The sequence below is a fragment of the Octopus sinensis genome, linkage group LG5 (genome assembly GCF_006345805.1).
Source record: "Octopus sinensis linkage group LG5, ASM634580v1, whole genome shotgun sequence".
NCBI lineage: Eukaryota > Metazoa > Mollusca > Cephalopoda > Octopoda > Octopodidae > Octopus > Octopus sinensis.
This window is the reverse complement of record NC_043001.1, coordinates 61,700,134-61,717,714: the sequence shown is the minus strand read 5'-3', so window position 1 is coordinate 61,717,714 and position 17,581 is coordinate 61,700,134.

Genomic DNA, 17,581 nt, shown 5'->3' with positions numbered 1-17,581 from the left:
TGACGTAACTCTTCACAAAGGTAAACAATTAAGACTAAGTGCGTGATTCGATTGTAAGATATTTTATTAGTTGAACGATATTTCAACAGTACGTCCGTCTTTGTCAAGTTCAAAATAAGAAGTGAAAAAATTCAAAATTACAGAAATTTAACGTAAAGTATGAACGAGAGCAACCAGTAACCACACGTAGATGGAATGACATCATCGGGTTTTAAGTTACAATTTATAATAAGCGAAAAGAAAAAAAACAGTAAAAGACAGTAAAGAAAACCCATGTCTTGTGACCAATAGAATTATTATTATTATTATTATTATTATTATTATATTATGAGTGAGAGAGCAGCATATGCCATCAAAGTGACACTAGGTACAAATTTACGTAAAATTAGCATGGCTGACACACTATTTTATTAAAGATAGATCATGTTAGTAGTAGTCGTGTCTTAAAAATACTTTGATAATGAATAAAGAATGACGCGCTAATGAGGTATTAATGTATGTACGCATGTATGCATGCATGCATGCATGCATGTATGTATGTTGTATGTATGTATGTATGTATGTAAAGTTAATCCAAAAAAAAACACAGAAAAAAAGAGAAAAAAAAAAACACAGCAACGCAGGACGTGGAACAATTAAAGTATTATTGACGCTCAGGAAAGAAGGGAAGGCGGGTTTAACGTTTCGAGCGGAGCTCTTCGTCGGAAACAAGGAGAAGGAAAGATCCAAGGAGGGAAGACAGAGAGAGACAATATTTGAGCTGGTGGTGCTTAAGAGATCCCATGTTATGTATGTATGTATGCTTGTATGAACACACATATTTGACCGTATGTATGTAAACGTATATGCTTCGATACACCTGTTGATATATATATTCTAGCTCGCTCTGATACTGAGTTGAGTTGGTGCCTTCTGGTATCTCAAAATTCAATATATAATCATTTATGATTATAGTATTCTACGCTGAAGAGAAAAGAAGTTTCGGTAAGATAGAATTATTTAATATTTATTATTTAATTCTTATGCTTTCCTAAAAACTTGATTTCGAAACGTACGTCCGTGGATAACTAAAAAAATGTATGATAGATTGCAGTCAATTCATTCTCTCTTACCTGTTTGTGTCTGCCTTCCAAATGCTGTTTTTACTGAGATCTCCCTTTTTAGTAGAAGAAATAGCTATAACCCTTTGACTGCTATTTCTAAATTCGGTATGTGGTAAGGCAACTCGTTGCTAAACCCTTATTGCTTAGTATTACTTAAATTCCTCGAATGAGGCTTTTACATGCCGAAGACTACTTGGTGTAATTGATAATTTTTCCAAATTAATTAATTTCACCCTTCATTATTACGGATAACCATATTTTATCTCAGTAGATGACCACAGCATCTTGTTTTGGCTACACGCGGGTGGGAGGGGCTGTTGACACAATCGTTTCATTCACAAAGAATTCGGTGATACCAGTTGCGGATTCTAGCTCGCTCTGATACTGAGTTGAGTTGGTGCCTTCTGGTATCTCAAAATTCAATATATAATCATTTATGATTATAGTATTCTACGCTGAAGAGAAAAGAAGTTTCGGTAAGATAGAATTATTAATATTTAATATTTAATTCTTATGCTTTCCTAAAAACTTGATTTCGAAACGTACGTCCGTGGATAACTAAAAAAATGTATGATGATAGATTGCAGTCAATTCATTCTCTCTTACCTGTTTGTGTCTGCCTTCCAAATGCTGTTTTTACTGAGATCTCCCTTTTTAGTAGAAGAAATAGCTATAACCCTTTGACTGCTATTTCTAAATTCGGTATGTGGTAAGGCAACTCGTTGCTAAACCCTTATTGCTTAGTATTACTTAAATTTTCCTCGAATGAGGCTTTTACATGCCGAAGACTACTTGGTGTAATTGATAATTTTTCCAAATTAATTAATTTCACCCTTCATTATTACGGATAACCATATTTTATCTCAGTAGATGACCACAGCATCTTGTTTTGGCTACACGCGGGTGGGAAGGGGCTGTTGACACAATCGTTTCATTCACAAATTGAATTCGGTGATACCAGTTGCGGATTCTAGCTCGCTCTGATACTGAGTTGAGTTGGTGCCTTCTGGTATCTCAAAATTCAATATATAATCATTATGATTATAGTATTCTACGCTGAAGAGAAAAGAAGTTTCGGTAAGATAGAATTATTTAATATTTAATATTTAATTCTTATGCTTTCCTAAAAACTTGATTTCGAAACGTACGTCCGTGGATAACTAAAAAAATGTATGATAGATTGCAGTCAATTCATTCTCTCTTACCTGTTTGTGTCTGCCTTCCAAATGCTGTTTTTACTGAGATCTCCCTTTTTAGTAGAAGAAATAGCTATAACCCTTTGACTGCTATTTCTAAATTCGGTATGTGGTAAGGCAACTCGTTGCTAAACCCTTATTGCTTAGTATTACTTAAATTTTCCTCGAATGAGGCTTTTACATGCCGAAGACTACTTGGTGTAATTAATTAATTTCACCCTTCATTATTACGGATAACCATATTTTATCTCAGTAGATGACCACAGCATCTTGTTTTGGCTACACGCGGGTGGGAAGGGGCTGTTGACACAATCGTTTCATTCACAAATTGAATTCGGTGATACCAGTTGCGGATTCTAGCTCGCTCTGATACTGAGTTGAGTTGGTGCCTTCTGGTATCTCAAAATTCAATATATAATCATTTATGATTATAGTATTCTACGCTGAAGAGAAAAGAAGTTTCGGTAAGATAGAATTATTTAATATTTATTATTTAATTCTTATGCTTTCCTAAAAACTTGATTTCGAAACGTACGTCCGTGGATAACTAAAAAAATGTATGATAGATTGCAGTCAATTCATTCTCTCTTACCTGTTTGTGTCTGCCTTCCAAATGCTGTTTTTACTGAGATCTCCCTTTTTAGTAGAAGAAATAGCTATAACCCTTTGACTGCTATTTCTAAATTCGGTATGTGGTAAGGCAACTCGTTGCTAAACCCTTATTGCTTAGTATTACTTAAATTTTCTCGAATGAGGCTTTTACATGCCGAAGACTACTTGGTGTAATTGATAATTTTTCCAAATTAATTAATTTCACCCTTCATTATTACGGATAACCATATTTTATCTCAGTAGATGACCACAGCATCTTGTTTTGGCTACACGCGGGTGGGAAGGGGCTGTTGACACAATCGTTTCATTCACAAATTGAATTCGGTGATACCAGTTGCGGATTCTAGCTCGCTCTGATACTGAGTTGAGTTGGTGCCTTCTGGTATCTCAAAATTCAATATATAATCATTTATGATTATAGTATTCTACGCTGAAGAGAAAAGAAGTTTCGGTAAGATAGAATTATTTATATTTATTATTTAATTCTTATGCTTTCCTAAAAACTTGATTTCGAAACGTACGTCCGTGGATAACTAAAAAAATGTATGATAGATTGCAGTCAATTCATTCTCTCTTACCTGTTGTGTCTGCCTTCCAAATGCTGTTTTTACTGAGATCTCCCTTTTTAGTAGAAGAAATAGCTATAACCCTTTGACTGCTATTTCTAAATTCGGTATGTGGTAAGGCAACTCGTTGCTAAACCCTTATTGCTTAGTATTACTTAAATTTTCCTCGAATGAGGCTTTTACATGCCGAAGACTACTTGGTGTAATTGATAATTTTTCCAAATTAATTAATTTCACCCTTCATTATTACGGATAACCATATTTTATCTCAGTAGATGACCACAGCATCTTGTTTTGGCTACACGCGGGTGGGAAGGGGCTGTTGACACAATCGTTTCATTCACAAATTGAATTCGGTGATACCAGTTGCGGATTCTAGCTCGCTCTGATACTGAGTTGAGTTGGTGCCTTCTGGTATCTCAAAATTCAATATATAATCATTTATGATTATAGTATTCTACGCTGAAGAGAGAAAAGAAGTTTCGGTAAGATAGATAGAATTATTTATATTTAATATTTAATTCTTATGCTTTCCTAAAAACTTGATTTCGAAACGTACGTCCGTGGATAACTAAAAAAATGTATGATAGATTGCAGTCAATTCATTCTCTCTTACCTGTTTGTGTCTGCCTTCCAAATGCTGTTTTTACTGAGATCTCCCTTTTTAGTAGAAGAAATAGCTATAACCCTTTGACTGCTATTTCTAAATTCGGTATGTGGTAAGGCAACTCGTTGCTAAACCCTTATTGCTTAGTATTACTTAAATTTTCCTCGAATGAGGCTTTTACATGCCGAAGACTACTTGGTGTAATTGATAATTTTTCCAAATTAATTAATTTCAGCCTTCATTATTACGGATAACCATATTTTATCTCAGTAGATGACCACAGCATCTTGTTTTGGCTACACGCGGGTGGGAAGGGGCTGTTGACACAATCGTTTCATTCACAAATTGAATTCGGTGATACCAGTTGCGGATTCTAGCTCGCTCTGATACTGAGTTGAGTTGGTGCCTTCTGGTATCTCAAAATTCAATATATAATCATTTATGATTATAGTATTCTACGCTGAAGAGAAAAGAAGTTTCGGTAAGATAGAATTATTTAATATTTAATATTTAATTCTTATGCTTTCCTAAAAACTTGATTTCGAAACGTACGTCCGTGGATAACTAAAAAAATGTATGATAGATTGCAGTCAATTCATTCTCTCTTACCTGTTTGTGTCTGCCTTCCAAATGCTGTTTTTACTGAGATCTCCCTTTTTAGTAGAAGAAATAGCTATAACCCTTTGACTGCTATTTCTAAATTCGGTATGTGGTAAGGCAACTCGTTGCTAAACCCTTATTGCTTAGTATTACTTAAATTTTCCTCGAATGAGGCTTTTACATGCCGAAGACTACTTGGTGTAATTGATAATTTTTCCAAATTAATTAATTTCACCCTTCATTATTACGGATAACCATATTTTATCTCAGTAGATGACCACAGCATCTTGTTTTGGCTACACGCGGGTGGGAAGGGGCTGTTGACACAATCGTTTCATTCACAAATTGAATTCGGTGATACCAGTTGCGGATTCTAGCTCGCTCTGATACTGAGTTGAGTTGGTGCCTTCTGGTATCTCAAAATTCAATATATAATCATTTATGATTATAGTATTCTACGCTGAAGAGAAAAGAAGTTTCGGTAAGATAGAATTATTTAATATTTAATATTTAATTCTTATGCTTTCCTAAAAACTTGATTTCGAAACGTACGTCCGTGGATAACTAAAAAAATGTATGATAGATTGCAGTCAATTCATTCTCTCTTACCTGTTTGTTTGTGCCTTCCAAATGCTGTTTTTACTGAGATCTCCCTTTTTAGTAGAAGAAATAGCTATAACCCTTTGACTGCTATTTCTAAATTCGGTATGTGGTAAGGCAACTCGTTGCTAAACCCTTATTGCTTAGTATTACTTAAATTTTCCTCGAATGAGGCTTTTACATGCCGAAGACTACTTGGTGTAATTGATAATTTTTCCAAATTAATTAATTTCACCCTTCATTATTACGGATAACCATATTTTATCTCAGTAGATGACCACAGCATCTTGTTTTGGCTACACGCGGGTGGGAAGGGGCTGTTGACACAATCGTTTCATTCACAAATTGAATTCGGTGATACCAGTTGCGGATTCTAGCTCGCTCTGATACTGAGTTGAGTTGGTGCCTTCTGGTATCTCAAAATTCAATATATAATCATTTATGATTATAGTATTCTACGCTGAAGAGAAAAGAAGTTTCGGTAAGATAGAATTATTTAATATTTAATATTTAATTCTTATGCTTTCCTAAAAACTTGATTTCGAAACGTACGTCCGTGGATAACTAAAAAAATGTATGATAGATTGCAGTCAATTCATTCTCTCTTACCTGTTTGTGTCTGCCTTCCAAATGCCGTTTTTACTGAGATCTCCCTTTTTAGTAGAAGAAATAGCTATAACCCTTTGACTGCTATTTCTAAATTCGGTATGTGGTAAGGCAACTCGTTGCTAAACCCTTATTGCTTAGTATTACTTAAATTTTCCTCGAATGAGGCTTTTACATGCCGAAGACTACTTGGTGTAATTGATAATTTTCCAAATTAATTAATTTCACCCTTCATTATTACGGATAACCATATTTTATCTCAGTAGATGACCACAGCATCTTGTTTTGGCTACACGCGGGTGGGAAGGGGCTGTTGACACAATCGTTTCATTCACAAATTGAATTCGGTGATACCAGTTGCGGATTCTAGCTCGCTCTGATACTGAGTTGAGTTGGTGCCTTCTGGTATCTCAAAATTCAATATATAATCATTTATGATTATAGTATTCTACGCTGAAGAGAAAAGAAGTTTCGGTAAGATAGAATTATTTAATATTTATATTTAATTCTTATGCTTTCCTAAAAACTTGATTTCGAAACGTACGTCCGTGGATAACTAAAAAAATGTATGATAGATTGCAGTCAATTCATTCTCTCTTACCTGTTTGTGTCTGCCTTCCAAATGCTGTTTTTACTGAGATCTCCCTTTTAGTAGAAGAAATAGCTATAACCCTTTGACTGCTATTTCTAAATTCGGTATGTGGTAAGGCAACTCGTTGCTAAACCCTTATTGCTTAGTATTACTTAAATTTTCCTCGAATGAGGCTTTTACATGCCGAAGACTACTTGGTGTAATTGATAATTTTTCCAAATTAATTAATTTCACCCTTCATTATTACGGATAACCATATTTTATCTCAGTAGATGACCACAGCATCTTGTTTTGGCTACACGCGGGTGGGAAGGGGCTGTTGACACAATCGTTTCATTCACAAATTGAATTCGGTGATACCAGTTGCGGATTCTAGCTCGCTCTGATACTGAGTTGAGTTGGTGCCTTCTGGTATCTCAAAATTCAATATATAATCATTTATGATTATAGTATTCTACGCTGAAGAGAAAAGAAGTTTCGGTAAGATAGAATTATTTAATATTTATATTTAATTCTTATGCTTTCCTAAAAACTTGATTTCGAAACGTACGTCCGTGGATAACTAAAAAAATGTATGATAGATTGCAGTCAATTCATTCTCTCTTACCTGTTTGTGTCTGCCTTCCAAATGCTGTTTTTACTGAGATCTCCCTTTTTAGTAGAAGAAATAGCTATAACCCTTTGACTGCTATTTCTAAATTCGGTATGTGGTAAGGCAACTCGTTGCTAAACCCTTATTGCTTAGTATTACTTAAATTTTCCTCGAATGAGGCTTTTACATGCCGAAGACTACTTGGTGTAATTGATAATTTTTCCAAATTAATTAATTTCACCCTTCATTATTACGGATAACCATATTTTATCTCAGTAGATGACCACAGCATCTTGTTTTGGCTACACGCGGGTGGGAAGGGGCTGTTGACACAATCGTTTCATTCACAAATTGAATTCGGTGATACCAGTTGCGGATTCTAGCTCGCTCTGATACTGAGTTGAGTTGGTGCCTTCTGGTATCTCAAAATTCAATATATAATCATTTATGATTATAGTATTCTACGCTGAAGAGAAAAGAAGTTTCGGTAAGATAGAATTATTTAATATTTATTATTTAATTCTTATGCTTTCCTAAAAACTTGATTTCGAAACGTACGTCCGTGGATAACTAAAAAAATGTATGATAGATTGCAGTCAATTCATTCTCTTACCTGTTGTGTCTGCCTTCCAAATGCTGTTTTTACTGAGATCTCCCTTTTAGTAGAAGAAATAGCTATAACCCTTTGACTGCTATTTCTAAATTCGGTATGTGGTAAGGCAACTCGTTGCTAAACCCTTATTGCTTAGTATATATATAATATATATATATATATATATATATCAACAGGCGTATCTGAACTGTGGGGTGCATTGAAATTCATTATATTGTTCCCCGCTTACAAGGGAGCAAAACAGAACGTGTCGAAACGATCGTTGCGCTAAAGAAAGTTTCCAGTATCAAATATATATATATATATATATATATATATATTCCAAATTTGTGTAAATATATAGAATAATATATCAGTTGGATTAAGTTAAAGCATGGCCTGGTTTTCACGTTTTTTATTATTGTATTTAAAAAATTCTCTTAAAATGTTGAAGTGTGTTAAACATTCAAAGATATTTTGTAATATTTATAAATCCAATTAGCACTTTCATATGTTCGTAGTAATCATGTAATCATTAGATTTCAAAATGTATTTTTTCTGATAGTCCTTGCAAATTTTTCGGATACGGTTTCGACCAATCAGCATTGCATGGTGATTGGTCAAAACCATATGCCAGTAATAACTATACCAGTAATGTCGGTACGCCCGGGAAACCGTACCGTATAAGCTGCAAGAAAAGTGCAAACTAGACCATGTTTAGCTCACTTCAACATTGTAAAAATCTTTTTTAAATACAATAATAAAAAACGTGAAAATCAAAGCATGTTTTAACTTTATTCCACTGATATATATATATATATATATATACATATATATAGGAGAGTATCGTAGTTCGCTTGAAGCATTGCTTAATGCTTGTAAAAAATGTGTCTTGAGTGGCACAACAATGCACTATAGTAACAACTACGGACTATAATAACTGCTATAATTTAATCATCCATAGTCTGATAGGCCGTGTTCGCCACCGCTAGGGAGTTTTATTTGAAAATGGAATTTTTATATTCTGAAATATTATATCAGGCTATGGATGATTAAATTATAACAGTTATTATAGTCCACTGTTGTTAGTTTAGTGCACTGTTGTGCCATTCAAGATACATTATTTGATATATGTATATATATATATATATATATATATATATATATATACACACGAGGGGATGCTTAAAAGTTCCTGGCTTGACGGGTTTCGCGAAAGGCCTGGTTGGAGACCCACCCTTCCAAGTTCTTTTGCAGGGATTAGAAAAACTGAAGAATCGCCGCAGTAAGTGTGTGAATCTGAGAGGAGAATACGTTGAATAATATCATAATTAACTGATCCTCCTGTATTTTCTTTTACCCAAAGTCAAGAATTATTCAACTCCCCGCCACCTCGTATATGTAGACTTGTATATTTAGTGGAATTGTTTACTTACTGGGTGTGTTCTACTTAGATACAGAAGAATATTTTCAATCGTATCTAACATAATTTTTTTCCGATACCAAGCTATTTAAACAATCGATGTGCCAAGTAAAACACATATATGGATACGTGTAAAAATATGTATATATATATATATATATATATATATATATATATATATATATATATATATGTACACATACATATATTTGTGTGTGTGTGTGTACATGGAAAGACAATGAGAGTGAAAGACAGACAGAAGCAGAGAGTCATATGTGAGAGAAAGTTAAATAACAGAAATAAAAATTTAAAGTTTATTGATAAAAATTGATAGTGGATATTCTGGGGTAACTGATAAATATGTGATGGAACAACAAATATACACTTAAACAACATAAATTGAATGTCGGTTGATGTACTATTTAGTAAATTTGTTATAGCCTTAGATGTTGTCTACGTATAGGGATGCTAGTAAAAGATATTGATATTATTTTCTGTTCATGCAAATAATTAACACATTAATATTTTTGTTTATGTAGCGTGGAAAATTTTCTATTGAAATTGGGAGGGAGAAAAGAAAATTGAAGTTTATGCAATTCTATTTCTATTTCGTTGGAGTAGAAAGAAATACACATAAAAATTGTATAGATGTTTTTCTAAATTTAGAATGTCTGTACTTCAGTTTTACAAACTGAACACACTTTACGGCATTATTTCATTATATCGACAAATAATTCGGAAAATAATTGAATTTCTTTGAAAATGTAAGTGCAGGCATTTGAATGTGTGCGTACATACATACATGCACAAATACATAATACTTACATGCATAAACACACACGTAAGCACACACACATATGTATGTATGCATGTATGTATGTATACATTCATACTTACGCACACATGCTCTCTCACACACACACACACATATAAGTCTCTATGCGTGTTTCCCATTTAAATGGTATACTTTTGCATTTATTTTACTAATGTAACGTTTTATTAGATATTTTCAGTTTATATTTGTCTGGCAAGTTTATACAACTATATAAAGAATAACACATATGTTACTATGTCCATCTACCTTAGTCACAGTTTGTATGAAAACTATGTCTCACTGATAAAAAAAAAAGAGAATTATTTCGAAATTACATAAACGTACAATATTTCTTGAAAATTATTTTTTGGTGGTAGGATTATTTTTTTCAAAAACTATCGGAACATATATATGAAAAGAGAACGTATTTTTATGAATTTGCATATTTTCGGCTCATTAATATCAAAATGTTTCTTTAAGTATATCTCTTTCCGCTACTATTATTTGACATGTGGGGAAAGCGGAGATCGAATCTTGAATAGTCGTAACTGGAAGTCATATTGTTGATAGGCCTTGTAGGCCGCTGAAAGTGCTGACCTGTGATCGATCAATCATGATTAATTCTAACAATATGATCTCTATGTCGACTTTTAAATAAAACTTCATGCCAACAGCACATTAAAATTGTTTTCTTTTAGCTCTAACAAGTAGTTTTAGCCAAGCAATTTTCATTTGCCAAAATGTTCCAAATACATACACATACTTGCAATGAACACACACACGCGTGCACACACACACACACACACATACACACACACACACACACACACACACATGCACACACTCATACACACACACACCATGGACGCAAATCAAGGTATGCAAACCATGCACACCCAAGGTATGCAAGTCATGCACTACATACTTTTTTTTTATAAATCTGAAAAATTTAAAAAGCATTTTATTTCTACATACAGGCATGGTTGTGTGGTAAGAAGCTTGCTTATCAACTACAAGGTTCCGGGTTCTGTTCCACTTCATGGAAACTTGGGCAAGTGTCTTCTAATATAGTGTCGGGCTGACTAAAGCCTTGTGAGAGGATTTGGTTTGACGGAAACTGAAAGAAGCCTGTCGTATACATGTATGTGTGTCTTTGTATATTTTTTGTGTGTGTTAGTCCTCCACCATCCCTTGACAACCGGTGTTGGTGTGTTTATATCTAGGTGTATTTAAGTACTAGGCTCAAAAGATAGTGCTGGGGTCGATTTTTTCGACTAAAAACCCTTCAAGGCAGTGCTTCCACATGGCTGCAGTCAAATGAAGTAAAAAAAATACTTTGAAAGAAAGAAAAATTCTAAAGTTTACTGATGAAAACTTCAAATCGTCTATTAGCATACTCCTTATTATTTCATATAAAATTTACGCACATATACATAGGCAACCGCACAGCCACATTAAAACATTTCCCACCTTTGTTTTTTAAGCATGTTTTGAACTTTCGAAATATTTGTCTAAAGGACAGATATATATGTTCGTGCAAGAACTGTTGGAAAACAGTTTAAAAAAAGTACTTGACGGGAAACAGTTAATTATAAGTGACGGCAGAATACCACCGCCAAAACTACTTAAGTTCCAAAAAGGAATGTATTAGACAATTTCACATTAAGTGGTATATTTATTCAAACATTGTCAAGTGGAAGGTCTAAACACACACACATTTTGGTGGCTATGCTTGCTACTTAGTCTTAAAAATGTGTCTGAAATGTTAAATATTATGGTCTTTTAAATAAGAAATATATGCTCGTCATAAAACATGAGCATTTATTGATCCTTTATAGATCTTAAAGCCTTTAGGAACGTTTGCATACAATTAAATGTGTATTAAAGACACAGCATAGAACAGACATAAGAAGTTAAACAAAACGGAGTCATTCAACAAATATTGATTGATGCAGTTATCTTTTTAGGCATCAAGGAAAAGTTATTTTGGGGTTATTTTGAATTCGATAAAATCATTAATGACGAGTATTATAAAAGAACTCTTATAATTTAATCAGTAACTATGTGGAAAAATTGTCAAGCCGTCAGGATAAGGGAGAGATATAAATATTTCTTGATAAATATAGGCGCATGCGTGTCTGTGCAGTAAGAAGTTTGCTTCCCAACCACATGAGCAAGTGTCTCCTAGTATAGCCTCGGGCCGACCTTGTGAGGGGATTTAATTGACAGAAACTGAAAGAAGCCCGTCGTATATATGTATATCTACGTGTGTGTGTGTATCTTTGTGCCTGTGTTTGTTACCTATCACCGCTTGATAACTAGTGGTGTAATTACGCGTCCGTAACTTAACGTCTCGACAAATGAGAAAAATATAGAATAAGTACCAGGCTTTAAAAAATAAAAATAAGTATTGTAGTCGATTCATTCAACTAAACATTCTTCAAGGCGATGTTCAAGCGTGGCTGCAGTCGAACGACACAAACAAGTAAAACATAAAAGATGCACTATTACCATATTAAAATTTAATTATTTTACAAGCATGTTCTGCTACAAAAGAATGCAAGATATTTTCTCTACAGTAAGTAGTCTGAGTACGGATCTTTTACGGATGATATTGCTAAAAACGACTTTCAATTATTTAGCAATAGTTTTACAGCCTCGTAAAGTGTTTTCTGATGCCTCAAACCAAAACGAATCAACTTCTTTCGAAGAATGAAACTTTTGGAATGCCGTCCTTGCCTCTGAATTTTTTTGCCCTGGTAGAGTGCTCAAGTGATCTGATTAACTGAAAATTGGATGGTACTAAGTGTAGTGAGTAAGATGAGCGAGGTAGAACTTCATAGCTTCATGAAATTATCTTTTCGTGGGTTATCTTCAATGTACGTGGCTTTGCATTATTCTGCTGCTGGATGATTTCTTTTCTAATTTTCCCACTCCCCTTCGCTATAAACTTTCCCAATTTGAGATAATTTTGCACCATGGGTCTAGGTCTATTAAGCCACCTGGATAAGACCCTATTATCTCACTCAGAACCCCTTCAATAGCTGTTTTCACTAAAGTCTTCATTAAGAATAATTTGTCTCCTGATCAACATAGATCCAGAGGATGAAAATCAATCACCCTTTTTTGAATTTGTTAAACCACCTTTAGACTTTCCCAGCACTGACGCCATATCCCTTCTGTCTGCTTCCCAATACTTATTGTTTTGTAGTCATCAGCACGCATGAGCAAAGGTTTTGTTTGCTGAGAGTTGTAAATAAGAGTTCGTGCTCTTGTTAGACTCGACGGGCCGTTGGGTTAGCTTTGACGGTGAAGACATATAACGAGGGCGAACCACTGCGATATTTCAAAGTCCCCTTACACCAGTGAATCGTGTGTGTTATGAACACATAACATATAAATGTAGGAGGCGTTGTCCTATGATGTGAAAGAATAGAGATCGGATATCTGCATACGAATCAGTTAGAACCTATTGAGAATGAATAAGTACCGTATTATTAAAAGTGCGCTTCTTGCAATTTATAAATCTTTGAACTGACAGTCCTTTAGATTGCTATTGGAATGCTGAGGTAAGCTTAGAATCTACTGCTCTTCATCTTTCGCCTGTCAGTAATAATATGCCCGTATACGCATTCATTAATGCACACATATAGGCACACACACACATATATATGTATGTATGTGTATATGCATATATATAGATAGATGCTTACATCTATATATATATATTGGTTTCAAATTTTGGCGTAGGGCCAGCAATTTCAGGGGAAGGGTAAGTCGATTATATCGGCCCTAGTGTCCAACTGGTACTTATCTTGTCAACCCCAAAAGGATGAAAAGCAAAGTCGACCTCGGCGGCGCTTGAACTTAAAATATAAAGACGGACTAAAACGGTGCTAAGCATTTTTCTCGGCGTGCTAACGATTCTGACAGCTCGTTAGCATTCTGCTACATAATCACAAATATATACACTCAGACATACATATTAATGTGACGAATTTAAAAGCAATACCTGCATAATAGGATACGGCAATGATGAACATTGTAGATTTAGAAATTCAATAATTGAAGTATTCAATAGCTTCTGTAGATGGGAATGCAAATACATCTTAATTGAAACGAATATAATGTACATGTAATATATATATATATATTGATAGAAATGGTAAGACAACAAAAGAATGAAAGGTGGCCGGATAACTGAAGAGATGGGGGCGTGGATTTCCACCCCAACATCCGAAACTCGGAGTTTTATGATGGCTACCGAATAATTGTCACATATTACATTTACACACACACACACACACCACACACACACACACACACACACATACACATATATATATATATATGTGTGTGTGTGTGTGTGTGTGTAATAAAATATCATAATTATAACGATATACAACATGGAGACTTGTTCATCCTCAAAATTTATTTCCTCTTATTTATTTATTTATATATTCATTTTCCTCTTATTTATTTCTAGGCTATATTACCATCAAGTGAAGTGAACACGGAATTATATCGGGGGAATTTACAGAGTGAATGACAATTAATAGTAGACATATAAGTTAAATACCGCCCGATGCGGTTAGCCGCAATCTGGAACATAATTGAGTAACCATCGGTATCCGCTCGGGTGATATATTCCTGCAAACTGAAACACCCCCCCACCACACAAATATATACATACATATGTGTGTGTGCGCGTGCGTGAGTAATATATTTATTTATATTACATGCCTAATTTCAACTTCATATATTTTCGAGACCAACAGTTATAAACTATATATTTCTCTTAATTAGAATTATTTAAAGTATACCTCCCAGCTGAAACAATACAATTCACTCTATACTTACACTTATCTCTCTCTCTCTCTCTCTCTCTCCTCTCTCTCTCTCTCTCACACCCATACACACGCACACACATTCAAATAAACTGTCGTTTAACTTTTATATTTCAACTATCACTTGCCCAAGGTGCCATGCAGTGGGACTGAACCCCGAACCATGAGGTTGGTAAACAAGGTACTTACCACACAGCCACTCCTGCGCCTATATATGCATATATATATATATATATATATATATATATATATATATATATATGTATATACACACACACATACATATAGGTACATACATAGATCCAGACAATCACACAAATATATAGAGACAGACACACACTCACATACGCACACACACACACACACGCACACACACATACACACACACATATATATATATATATTCAAGACAGATATTCATACACGTATAGATTCTCACATCTACATATAGCTTCCTACAGACGCTGGCACATCCACGCGCACACACACGTACACGTACACAAACACCCCCACACGGGCACACCCCATAATATATGTGTAGACTCACATAGACACACACGCATATGTACTTACACACATACCCATATACACAAGCTAGCGTTTGCATGTAGATTTATGCAACTTGACGTCCCCGTCCATCTATCAAGTCTGGTAGTATTTATCGGTACATTTTACTTATAATTAGCTGCATTGTAAAGTTAGATGTCTAAATACATGGTATCCGAATTCGAGAAAAAAACAAATGCAATATCTACAATAACCAGCCAAACTATGACACCATCAACAATTCAAACAACAACACAAACACACCCAGAAATAGTAAAAATAATAATAAAATAACCATGACCACGAAGGTATTGAATAGAACCAATTCGTCTAGTACTCGCTGCACATAAGCAAACAAAAAAACAAACAATTCGACCAATTATGGTCATGCAGGGACAAATTCAATTGTCCTGTGAACAATCAATGCATGACCAGAAATATAGTGTACAAGTGCAAAGTAAACGCTAGATGAGGCCCCTACGTATATATCGGTGCATCGGCTGATATTTTCAAAAATCGGTATCGCAACCATATTGCCAACCTTCGAAAAATCCTTAAACGGCACGTAAGATCACAGGCTGATTTTGTCTGGAGACTCAAGGAAGAGAAGGCAAAATACAACCTGAATTGATCAATAATTAGACACGCGAGTCCCTATTACACACTATCCCCGAAATGCCAGCTGTGTTCCGAGGAGTCACTGTCAATATTATTAAAAAAGAAGCGCATTATAAACAGATTTACGGAACGCATGCAGCTAAACACATGTGAATGCATGCAGCTAAACACATGTTCACATACTACAATCTAAACTGATGCAAACCTAACAACCACAACTCGGATTAATACCCCTGAGTTAAAACCTGATGAACTGTAGCCATGAAACCGATACTAAAGAAGAACCATATGCGAATAACTTGTATTTAGACATCTAAATTTAGATACTAAAGTAGATAGTATCAGATTTAATACATGGATGGAGACGTCGAGATACCTGAATCTAAACGCAAACGCTGGCTTCTGTGTAAGTATATGTGTGTATGTGTCTGTGTGAATCTACTCATATACATATATAGGTGTGTGCTTGTATATGGATATTTGTGTATGTGTGTGTGTGTACGTGCATGTGTGAGTGTGTAGGTGTGTCCGCGTCTGTAGGAAGCTATGTTTGTATGAAGATCTATACGTGTATGAATATCTGTGTCTTGGATATATATATATATATATATATACGAGTGTGTGTGATTGTGTATAGAAGAATATATTAATAAAAGGTATTCCAACCTTGTCTGATTTTCACGTTTTATTTACAATCTTATGATGATATAATATAATATAATAAAATATAATAAAATAAAATAATAGAATGTTAAATGTTCATTCTGATTGAACTAGTACTTTCATGCATTAAATTCTGCAATCTTCAGGTGACAGTCATGCTTCACAATTTTTTACTGTAGCGAGATGATTGAATCTGTGCTTTAAATACAGCTGTAGGCTCCAGATGGTGGTGGCAATAGAACTTTTAACCCTAAATAAGATAATTTTCCTGCTATCTAAGTATTATTATTATTGCTTATTTAGCTTGGGTTCGAATTTATCAATAATATTCTTTTCTCTGATTTTCCTCTCGATTTCACTTGGGCTGTGTAATTTGTAGAATGGAAATATATATATTTTCCGGCCACATGTTGCTAGGTGGTTACTCAAAGGTATCTGACGGACCTCTGGGTCTCTAATCTGTTGCTGGTGTACACGTGAGCTTTCTGATAGTGCGTTTCCCGTCTGACCTACATATATTTTTTCACAATTTGGGCATTTGATGCAGTAAATTAAATTTCTGCTTTTGCAGTTCATATTCGCGTTTGTGAATATTTTCCCGGTTTTTGTGTTTATATATTGGCTGGTATGTATGAATTGACATGTGCCACCTCGGCTATCATTGCATTTAGATACAGTGAATGTTTGGTCTTTGTTGCCTTAGTTAGTAGTTCTTTCAAGTTTTTAGGCTGTCTTTTACTAAGCACCATAGCTCGATCCGTGATTATGTCTTTTAAATCATTACTTTGGGCAATGATTGGTAGGTTTGCTTTGGCAATGTTGAAGATATTCTGGTGACATGGATTGTGTGTCACTATGAATGATATGACTTGTTCTTGTTTTCCTCTTCCTTGTGTTGTCCTAAGTTGTTGTATGGGTATTTTTATAACCCGCTGTATGCCATTTTCTATAAGTAGAGATGGGTATATTTGTTTGAGCAAAACTTCTCTTAGTTCTATTAGGCG